Here is a 12221-nt window from a genome sequence, read left to right as displayed (position 1 = left end):
CTCAATTTTTGTATCTCAATACATAATAAACTGATTTCTGATCCTACCACTACATGTAACTAAAACCACTAATTGTTACTAATGATCTCCTGATTAACAAAGCCAGTAACATTTTTTTACTACTTGATTTATTTGGCTTCTTAAAAGCTCTAATAATTTGATGCTATAAGCCACTTCTTTTCTCTTCTTTTAAACATAAATTCCTGTTTTTTTCATTGATCTCTGACTAGTTGGAATTTATTCCACAAATTTTCTAGTTTTTGCTATGATTTGTAACTTTCCCTCTTTTTAATTCTTCATACACATTCCAAAGCCAATCTCATCACTCCAAAAGTATCAATTACTACATAATCGAAAATGAATTTCAAATTATCTTTTATAAAACAGACTCCTACTAAATCCAGACATGATAGGAAACCATAAACACCTCTAAGAGGATACCTCTTGACACTTCAACCACAGCATATATACAACTGAATTTCTCTGTCTTAATTCTTGACTCCATTTCCTATAGTACATCCTATTATAGCTGTTGATATTGACAACCACCTAGTACTTAAAAAATGAACTATAGAGGGGGTTCAAATATGTGGCATTTGGAATTTAGTTACTTTCTAACATGGCTTAGTTTCAGTTACATGGAAGGGGGAAATTGTGTTCCCAAGCCAGGGCAAATAAACCTTTGAAGCCAAAATAAGTCACAGGGCAAAAATGTGAGAAACTCATTTTTTTCTTTTAAGTTGTCTTCTCCCATTTGCCTGGGTCTCTTGCAAGCCGGCTTCAAAGGCCCCACCAAACCTCTCCAGTCCAGGTGTGCATTTGCTCTCCATGCCCCTTGTAATCACCTATTGATGTAGAGATGGAATACTTCTCTCCACCCCATGGAAACACCTATAGATATGGAGATGAACTAAGGCTAAGTGAGATATTCTGGAATTATTGCAATTTTACCAACAGCCCCCAACCCCCCACCTCCAGAAATATTGCCTCACAATCTCGCTTCCCAAATTCCACAAGGGTGCCTGTGAGAAAAAACTGGAACACTGTAACCAGATTAAGTCCATAGCTTGCCCACTCCACAGGAGGTAAGTAGCTGAACTGGTAGGGAGCTCAGTACACTCATCAAGCGACAGCTGCTGTCAGGGAGTGGGTCCGGACCACAGGGACTGTAGAAGAAAATAACTTAAGGGTGATGAGATACATATTTTAATGACACCAGCATGGGTAAATCTTGTCCATCAGGTAAGATGCATGCAAGAGAGGACCTGTGATAGGACAGTGGCAGGAATGGGATCCTATCCTGGTCTAGTATACCAGACTTTCACTCCCTCCCTGTGGGAGTTACAGATGGGTCGATATATAGGTCTGTGGGAGGTACATGCACTGGCCATAAAGATAAAACAAAACCTCCCTGCAAGCTGCTCTTACCTCCCAGACGTTTTGGGTGCTGTACCATGATCTTTGAAGGCCACTCTGCCATTAGTCCAGGAACACACAATTGATCAGCTTCCAGGTCTTTTCTTCCAGGTTCCAGAAGGGCCAGCCATTTCTGGTCCATGTGTCAAAGTGTCCAGGGCCACATCTATTCAACAGAGTATTGGGAGTTTAACAACAGTTGGGGCTGGTGGAAGGATGTTGCTCTGCTGGCAATATTCTGGCTTCAATAACTCCAGTTTGGTTTGTATATACACTTGTATAAGAGGCAGCAATATGTGTGTTAGCATATCCACAGGGCTTAAGGCTCCTTTACAGGGCTTCTCATTCAAACACTGTAGCACTGTCCATAAGCAAACTGACCAGCCCCGTAGATTACTGGTGTCAGACTTCAGGCCTTATTTCAACAAACCATTTTACCTCTCTATCATGCTTGCTCCAGTAGGGTTACATGGTACATGGAGCTTCCACTTTATTCCTATTTGTTGACCCATTCCAGGGGAGTTGGTGCCTTGATTGCTCTCAATCACCTACAGCCGGCCATAGGCTGCAAAGACATACTCTAGGCCCCTTTTAGTCATTTGCTGATCTGCATGATGTACAGGAAAAACAACCAACAGTCCAGTAGCCGTGTCCACACAAGTCATGGGATACTAATATCCTTCTGATACGGGCAGAGGCCTAATATAGTCTCTCTGCCATGGGACAAGGAGTCTTGGCCCTTAACAATTGTCCCGTGTTGCTATGGGACTTGGTATAAGTCTCTCTTAGAGCAAATAAGACAGTCCTTCCAGATCTTCTGACTTCTTCAAAGGTCAATGGTAAGCCCCACCACTGGGCTACAACCCACATTGTCATATTTTTTTTAAATTTTTTATTAAGGTATTATTGATATACACTCTTATGAAGGTTTCACATGAAAAAACAATGTGGTTACTACATTTAACCATATAATCAAGTCCCCCACCCATACCCCATTGCAGTCACTGTCCATCAGTGTAGTAAGATGCCACAGATTCAGTTTGCCTTCTCTGTGCTACACTGTCTTCCCTGTGACACCCCCATACCATGTGTATAAAACATAATATCCTTCCATCCCCATCTCTCTCCCTCCCTACCCACCCTCCCACACCCCTCCCCTTTGGTAACCACTAGTCCCTTCTTGGAGTCTCTGAGTCTGCTGCTATTTTGTTCCTTCAGTTTTGCTTCGTTGTTATACTCCACAAATGAGGGAAATCATTTGGCACTTGTCTTTCTCCACCTGGCTTATTTCACAGAACATAATATCCTCCAGCTCCAGGCATGTTGTTGCAAATGGTAGGATTTGTTTCTTTCTTATGGCTGAATAGTATTCCATTGTGTATATGTACCACCTCTCCTTTATCCATTCATCTACTGATGGATGCTTAAGTTGCTTCCGTATCTTGGCTATTGTAAATAGTGCTACAATAAACATAGGGATTCATAAGTCTTTTTGAATCTGAGAAGTTGTATTTTTAGGGTAAATTCCAAGGAGTAGGATTCCAGGGTCAAATGGTATTTCTATTTTTAGTTTTTTGAGGAACCTCCATACTGCTTTCCACAATGGTTGAACTAGCTTGCGTTCTCACCAGCAGTTTAGGAGGTTTCCCCTTTCTCGGCATCCTTGCCAGCATTTGTTGTTCTTAGTCTTTTCAATGCTGGCCATCCTTACTGGTGTGAGGTGATATCTCATTGTGGTTTTGGTTTGTATTTCCCTGATGAATAGAGATGTGGAGCATCGTTTCATGTGTCTGTTGGCCATCTGAATTTCTTCTTTGGAGAATTGTCTCATTATGTCCTCTGCCCATTTTTTAGTTGGGTTATTTGTTTTTTGGTTGTTGAGGCATTTGAGTTCTTTGTATATTTTGGATGTTAACCCCTTGTCGGATATGTCATTTACAAATATATTCTCCCATACTGTAGAATGCCTTTTTGTTCTGTTGATGGTGTCCTTTGCTGTACAGAAACTTTTTAGTTTGATGTAGTCCATGTGTTCATTTTTTATTTTGTTCCCCTTACTAAAGGAGATGCATTCAGGAAGTTGCTCATGCTTATATTCAGGAGATTTTTGCCTATGTTGTCTTCTAAAAGATAAATGGTTTCATGACTTACATTCACATCTTTGATCCATTTCAAATTTACTTTTGTGTATGGGGTTAGACAATAATCCAGTTTCATTCTCTTGTATGCAGCTGTCCAGCTTTGCCAACACCAGCTGTTAAAGAGGCTGTCATTTCCCCATTGTATGTCCATGGCTCCTTTATCATATATTAATTGACCATATATTGTTGGGTGTATATCAGCACTCTCTAGTCTGTTCCATTAGTCTATGGGTCTGTTCTTATGCCAGTACCAAATTGTATTGCTTACTGTGGCTTTGTAGTAGAGCTTGAAGTTGGGGAGCATAATCCCCCCGGCTTTATTCTTCCTTCTCAGGATTGCTTGGGCTATTTGGGGTCTTTTGTGGTTCCATATGAATTTTAAAACGATTTGTCTAGTTCATTGAAGAATGCTGTTGGTATTTTGATAGGAATTGCATTGAATCTACATATTGCTTTAGGCAGGATGGCCATTTTGACAATATTAATTCTTCCTATCCATGAGCATGGGATGTGCTTTTTCCATTTATTGGTATCTTCTTTAATTTCTCTCTTGAGTGTCTTGTAGTTTTCAGAGTATATGTCTTTCACTTCCTTGATTAGGTTTATTCCTAGGTATTTTATTCTTTTTGATGCAACTGTGAATGGAATTGTTTTCCTGATTTCTCTTTCTGCTACTTCATCGTTAGTGTATAGGAATATGCCCACATTGTCTTTTACCCCATGTGCAACAAACTCTGATGTACTACATCAGAGGCAGGATTTCCTTCTAGCCAGCACGCCTGGGTCAATGTGTCTACCTCATCATTCCCTGGGTGTGCCAAAGGCAAATGGCCAGTCACATGATATATGGTAACTTTCTTAGTCTAAACAGAGGACCATAGGTATTGCCACAACTCTTATCCCCAAAGGGGCTGGTGACCAACCATCCAGTTGGCATGGTATACCATGATGGTAGCCACAGGGTCAAGCCCTGATAGACAGCCCAGCTGTCAGTGCAGAGAACTATAGGGGAGTGCTCCTGGGTGATCGCGAGCCATACTGCCCACAGCTCAGCTCAACTCATTGGCTGTTCTTCTCCTCTCCAACCTTCATCCACATTGTTTCAGTCTTAGGATGGAAAGCCACAGTCCTCCACATTAGGGGCTGCCCGTGACTGGAGCCATCTTCAGATATAGGGGCTTTTCCCCCTGATAAGGACTGTAGGCTACCAATGGCTCAAAAGCAAGTTCTTCTTTCTTTCCACTGGTATATATCACTGGCCCCAATAAGCATTGGAATTTTCCACTTAAGGGACTATTGGAGAGGCCACCACATTGCTGTAAATATGTTCCCTGTTTGGCTAGTGTAGGTATCTGTGCACGCCACTCCATGGCCTTAGGGTCCTGTCTTGCACCCACAACACGATGGGACAGGTAGTTATTACCTTGGTTGGAGCTGTTTGGATGATGGGCTCCATAGCCAGTGAGGCATGGTAGACTTCAGTCAGTTCCTTCTCTATCAAGGTATACCAGACCTCTGCTCCTTTCCAAAGCTGTGATTAGAATCCAATAGGTTGGCATGTCCATTCAAGCCATTGCCAAATGCCCTATCCATAACCATCTTTGGTTACATGAACTTCTCACTCACAGAGACTTTATAAGTCCATTATACCCAAGGCCTGAATTGCCTTGGCTGCCTGCTTAGCAGCAGGAAAAGCAGCTGCACATGTTTCATCCCAGTCCCATCTGAGGCCCTTTCATACCAACAAGTGTAAGGGCTTCAGAATTTGTGCCAAGTGTAGGATAAAAGCTCTCCAGTAGCCCAAAAGACGCAAAAACTCTTGTAAGACTGCCACAGTGGTAGGGGTAGGGAATACTAGACCTTGTCTACGACTGCTTCTGGGATAACTTTAGTTTTTCCCAATCAGAAAACCCCCAAGAAGGTTACTGACAAACTAGGTCCCTGAACCTTGGTGCTGTTCATAGCCCATCTGTTCTCCTGTAGATGTTGCATTAGTCTAGGAACTGCCCCATCTAAATTTGAAAGAGAAACATACATGAACATTTTATTATCAAAATAGTGATACAGCCACACCATTTGTAGTTTCATTCATGAGGCCAAGTCCTGGGTACAAGTCCTTGACAAATGGTGGGACTGTGGAGGTATCCCTGTGGAAGAACAGTGAATGTCTACTGCCAGTCTTCCCATGGGAAGACAAACTGTTCCTGACTTTCCTGTGCTGTGTCAGTAGGGAAGAAAGCATTAGCAAGGTCCACAACAATGGTACATCCCCAGTTCATGACTGAGGGTGTCCATAAGGACTGCTGTAGAGAGGACAGCAGCATGCAAATGAGGGTGTGATTTTATTCAATTCCCTATAGTCCACAGTCATATGCCAGGAGCCGTCTGGCCTTTTCACTGGCCACACTGGGGAATTAAAAGGACTATGAGTGGGCTTTATGATGCCCACCTTCTCCAACTCCTGTAGAGTTTCTCCAGTTTCCTGTGCCTCACAAGGCAATTTATACTACTTAGTATTTGTCACCCGCCAAGGTACAGGCAAAGCTGCAGGCTGCCGCTTAGTATATTACATCAGAACTGCCTTCACCACATGTACCCTCGGTCTGAACTCACCTATAATGGTCTGAAACCACAGGCCCTGCAGGATATCCACCCCCAAAATATGTTCATGGATGGGCAAAATGTACACAGTATACTCCTTTAGGGTAAACACCCTATCCCCAATGGGATTTGGGCTTTCCTCACTCTAATTGCCTTACTCCCATAGCCATCTATCACAGCTGGTGCTCCAGGAAAATGTTCAGGGTTGCCATAAATCAGAAAACATTCAGCTCCTTTTTCCACCAGCACCAGGACACATTTTACATTCACTAGGTACCAATGAATTTTTAATTCTTCATGTGGTCTCTGGTCCCAACAACACCCTCAAGGTGGGGGCCTTGACCCCTCTCAGTCAAACCACAATGCCCAATCTCTTGTGGAAGTTAGGGCCCAGGTGGAGACTGAGTACTGTCCCCCTGGAAGTCCCTGTAGGGACACAGGCCATACATGGGGCTTTGACTCTAGCTTCCATGTCCTGGACCTCAGCGGCTAGAACTGCTGCTATGGCTTTAATTGGTGCCACAATGCTAACAAGATCTCACTGGGCTGCCCATCAAGTTTTTATTTCTCTACCCTGGCCTTTACCAAATAAACCCACATCTGGTTCCTCAAGACCTTCACGGGGCCCTTTTCACCTCTCCTTTCAGATGTAGCCCACTCTTCCTTCCATACTCTTTTTGTTTCAACCTCCCCCAGATCTGCTCTGGTATGAGTAGCCTCACTTATGGGTTGCCTGTGTGCCTATGGGGGGGGCAAGAATACTCACTAGGGACCCAAAGAGAGATTGGAGAGCTGAATGGAACACCAGATTTCTCATTCCTATGGTGAATAACTCCTCATCGGGGCCCTGGGAGTCCATGTTATAGATGATATTTTGTATGTGTAACTTCTGTAGCACCTGCTGGAGTCCTGCATATGTTTTCCAGCTAGTGGGTAAGTATGGTAAATCACCCTGATTAGGCCAAACTGCCCTGACAGCTGCTGTCATCGAATCCAGAAGCACCTCATTTCCTGGGGTGTGACATGCACTTTGCAACCATTGCTGGAGAGAAGTCATTAAGAAAACCAGTCTACCCATTTCAGAACCTGACATAATAATGTTTTCCACCCCCATATCCCAGAGGCACAAAGGCCATGTAGGCAGAGGTTCTGATGGCTTCTGCCAAAACAGGATGCTCATGCCCACCAGCTCACCCTGGGTATAGGGGTGGAGCATGGAGTGCTCCACAACCTGGGGAGGGGACTGCTTCTCCCCATGAGAAGCCTGCTGTTATTGTGTTGTTACTTTCTTAATTACAACTGAGTGGTCCTTTATTATGGGAGGGGCTTTATTATTGGGTGGTGGCCTTGGCATAGTTCGACCCTTGGGTCCAGCCCTTCATCCTCCCCCAGCATCTCCTGTACCATCTCAGGGGCTGAAGGCACCATTCCTTCATTCCCCTCCCTCACAGCCTCCTGCAACATGGATTCTCCCACTGCCTCCTCCCTCACTGCTAATGCATCTTCCAGGAACATGACCTGTCTTCTCAATAACTGCTTCTCTTTCTTAAGAGCATCCCACAGGTCATCACCCAGCTCCTCCAAATGATACCAAAGTGTGTCTCTCTCTCCTTCATAACTCTTTCCAATATCTCAAGAAACAAAAATCCCATAATCCCAGCCACCACACAGCCACTCAGGGCCTCTAAGCAGTCTTCTATCTCTCAGAATGTTAATTCCACAGCTTCTGGTGTCAACACACTTCCTCAATTCTGTGGAGTGGCCCACCCATCTACGAGGTGTTTTATTTTAGACTAATTCCCCACTTGGGACTCCCTGAGTGGAAGCCCCACTGATGGGGTGTTCCCAGGTTAAGCTGCACCATCCACAGTTTGTTCCTCTCCAACCCTGCAGCAGCTACCGGGGCCTTCCCACCATCCACAGGGGTGTTTCTGGGTATCTCCCCACCATCTCTAGGGGCAGTCCACCCAAACATTGCACCATGAAGACAGATTTTGTGTTCAGAGGTCCTGACTAGTACTGTCAAGTGTAACTCTTGAGGGAAACTATGTTTCTAGCCTGGGGCAAATAACCCTTTGAAGCCAAAATCAGTCAAGGGGAAAAATAATGTGGGAGAAACCCATTTATTGCCTACAAGCAGTCGTCTACTCCTGTTTGCCTGTGTCTCTCATGACCTAGTTGCAAAGGCCCTGCCAAACCTCTGTAGTCCAGTTGTTGCTTGCACTCCAACCCCCTTATAATCACCTATTGATATGGGGATGGAGTACTTCTCCTCACCCTTTGGAAACACCTATTGTTATGGAGATGCACTAAGCCAGGTGAGAGATTCTAGAAATACTGCAATTTTACCCATAATGGGCGAATGTATATTTTAGATAGGGAAAAGTGGTTTTCTTTAGACTTACTCAAGACTGCCAGCTTCAAAAAGAAAAAATCAGATCTTCCATTTGTCAACATTTTATCAACATTTATAATTTCATTTTTATAAATAATTTTAGACAAATAGATTCAAGCTAAAAACAGATGTTCCTGGACTAAATCTCTCTACTGCAGTGATTTATTATGATGCTGTTCACCTCAGAATTGTGTTTCAAGGTACAAAGAAATTTTATCCATTTATATTTGCAAATTCCAATATCCACTTAGTGGATTCTCTAATATACTACCCAAGTAGCCTTTTGGGACTAAAACAATTTTTCCCCCATTGCAGAGAATGCTGCTGGCTCAGAGCTCTCAGCTGTCAGCATTCTCTGGAAATTCCCCGAATCTAAAGAGAACTTTGGACCAAGGGTTATGCTCTTTTCATGAAGGCAGCCTGTGTCCTCACCCAACCTCAGCACTCTGAAGAGCTTTCTCCATTTCTGAGCTTTCTGAGGGATCACCTGAGACATTGTTAAGATTACATTAGACCCCAAATAGTCCCTCTCCCAATCCTGCTTTCTTCCTTTCTCCACAGGCACTGATTCCAAAATTACCTTCCAATAAGTTTCTTGCATGCTGCTCTTCATGTAAGATCTTAGAAAACCCTACCAGAGAGAACTGATACTGAGAGAAGTTCAAAAGGGAAGTTCCTAAGATGGGATGTTGAAGCTGGAGCAGATCACCAACTCCTAATCACTTTCAACTGAAGAACATGGAAGCTGAGAAGAAAGGTGATGTAAATACCTACTTATTATTTTTGAACTTTCTTCTTGGCTCACAAGCCTGAAGTACTTACTTTCTAGCCTCTTACAGAAAAACTTTTGCTGCTGCCTGTGCTATGCCAATAAGTGGGGTCAGTTCACAGTAAAACCCAGTGCTGGACTTGCTCAGCAGGTCAAAAAGGGCCATGTCTATGGACCAGAGGAGCTGCAGAACCCAGGGAATATTTACTTGCAGGAGGTGAGAGTGTACATTTAGGGCTGGAGTCTAAAGGTGCTAGATCAAGAGGCTTCCAAACACCAGACGGCTACCTGTTCTTATACTTCCTCTATATTAATTTTCTACTGTGGCTACAACAAATTATCATAGAGAGTAAAAACAGAACAAATTTATTATCTTACAGTTCTGCAGGTCAATAGTCTGACTCAAGACTTACAGACCTAACACTTACAGACCTAGGTGTTAGCAGGGCTGTATCACTGTCTGGATGATTAGGGAAGAATGCATTTCCCAGCCCTCTCCAGCTTCTAGAGAGCACCACATTCTCTGGCTCATGGCCTCTTTTCTCCATCTTCAAAGCCAGCCATGTTTCCACCCCCTAACTTGTTTCCTTATTTTATCTCTCTCCAGAGCAGGGAAAAGTTTTCTATACTCATGATTAAATGAGCCCATCCAAATGTTTGGAAAATCCAAAACAATCTCCCCATTTCAAGACCCTTAATTAGATCTGCAAAACCCTTTTGCAACACATAGCAACCTATTTACCAATTTTAGGGATTAGAACTTTGGACATCTCTGAGGGCCCATTATTCTGCCAACCACATCCTTCCTTGTGTTGGAAGGTGTGAAACATGATCATCTGTCCATTACTTCAGAGGAAATATTTAGACATGATCCAGCCAACAAGAAATTTCACTGATGTGGCAGGCCTCTAAGTATAATTTGACTAAATGAATGAAAAATTTCATGTGTCTTGCTGGCCTTGATAAGACACATGTAAATCTAGAATGTGAGAAGAAAATACATTGCAGTTTCAAAGCAGGGAGGGTCCCTTTATCAGTGGATGAGGGAAGAGAAAGCCAAGCTTGGTTCATTAATGAGAAAGGGTGATTTCAATAGTCACAGTAAAGAAGGAAATAAAGTGAGTCTGCTTTATAACTTCATTCAGTACTAATCATGCAAGAAAGCAGGGAGGCGAGCCCTCTCTGTAGGCAGAGCTCCCGGTGGCATGCATGGCACTATGACTTGGGTTTAAAGAGAAGTGGCTGGGTTCCAGTCTCACAATAGCTAGAAGAGCTTGTGGCACTGCAGCCTGTGATTCCTGCTGTTTGGAACTAAACTTTGGCAACTCACTGAGAACTCAGAAACGTTTAAGCAAAAATGGGGAAGGTAGGGAAAGGGGTGAATTTCCAGATACATATTTTTTCCATCTTAGCTTTCATAACGTTGCCCTAAGGGTGGGCTCCAGTCACACCGGTGCTTGGGGAGCAGCAGCACAGAGGGCTGACACACTAATACAAATGCTGTATTTGTAGATAAGTAAAAGGGCTCCCAGTTGGCTGGAGAATGAAAGGCAGGATCTTAGGGACCAGTTGGAGAAGATTCCTCAGTTCTTTACATAAGCACACATAAATCTCAAATTGACCCCCGAGCAGTGCAACATATAGACCCCAAAACAACACGGCAATGAATTTGGAACTGAACCAGCCAAGTTTCAGAATTATCACTGAATGACACACACAAGACAAATCCAAATCAGGATAGCAAAGGCTTTTAGAACTAAATAAGATTTAAACAATAGGCCAAAGTCACAATGAACCCCTGAATAACACGTGCACATGACAGATGCAAAGAAGGACAGGAAAGACTCTGAAAGAGAACTGAGGTTGGAACTGCCACCCACAGAAGGCAGACAGAACCTGTGGCCTAAACCCAGCTGAATCTATAGACTAAAAAGAACAAACAACAACAGTCTTCTTCAGGCTATTGTAACAGGGCATAGAATGTTCACAAAATTATATTCAAAATGTCCAAAATTCATTCCAAGATCATTAGACATACAAAGAACCAGAAAAATTTGCTCAAAGCTCAAGGAAACATCAATTCAATGTATGTCAACTGGAAGATGGCTCAGCTATTGAAATGGTCAGATTAATTCTTTAAAACAGCTATTATGTTATGCTATGTAAGACAAAGTTAAGCACATGTGCATTTTTTGGTACTGAAAAAATAGAATAGTTGAAATTTTTAAAAATTACTCAATGTGCTCAGTAGAAGAAATGAAATGAAAAAGAGAGGAGCACGTGAAATAGATGAATTGTAGATATCTAACCTGAGGAACAGAGATTTTAAAAATTGACAAGGAAAAGCAAAAAATCAGAAATTCAAGGACCTTTAAGGCAATATCAAATGGTCTAAGATAAATGTGTCACTGAAGACCGGAAGGAGAGAAGGGAGTTATTGGGACAGAACTAATAGCCAAAAACTTGCCAATTTGGCTTCATGACTATGTCTTCTCTTCTAAATTAGTAATTTAATTAAATAAAAAAGAACAGAAATTAATTTGAAACAGCTTCTTTCATTAACTGTATTCACACATTAGTTGTATTCATACACTAAGTTGAACTGTCTGAGCATACTGGCCAAAATCAATTGACTGTAAGTGTCAGTTTATTTCTGAATTTTCAGTTCTGTTCCATTGGTCTGTATCTTTATTCCAGTACCACCTTGTCTTACTTAAATATCATTGTATTAAGTTTTGAAATCAGTAAGTGTGATTCCTTCAACTTTGTTCCTTTTCAAGGTTGTTTTAGCTCTTGTGGGTCCCTGGACTTCTCATATAAGTATTAGGATCAGCTTGTCAATTTCTGCCAAGTTGTCTGGGATTCTGATAGAGATGGTGTTGCTTCTGTAGACCAAATT

Source organism: Manis pentadactyla, chromosome 1 (genome assembly GCF_030020395.1).
Source record: "Manis pentadactyla isolate mManPen7 chromosome 1, mManPen7.hap1, whole genome shotgun sequence".
NCBI classification, from domain to species: Eukaryota; Metazoa; Chordata; class Mammalia; order Pholidota; family Manidae; genus Manis; species Manis pentadactyla.
The sequence above is the reverse complement of the archived record's forward strand: the minus strand, read 5'-3'. Positions refer to the sequence as shown.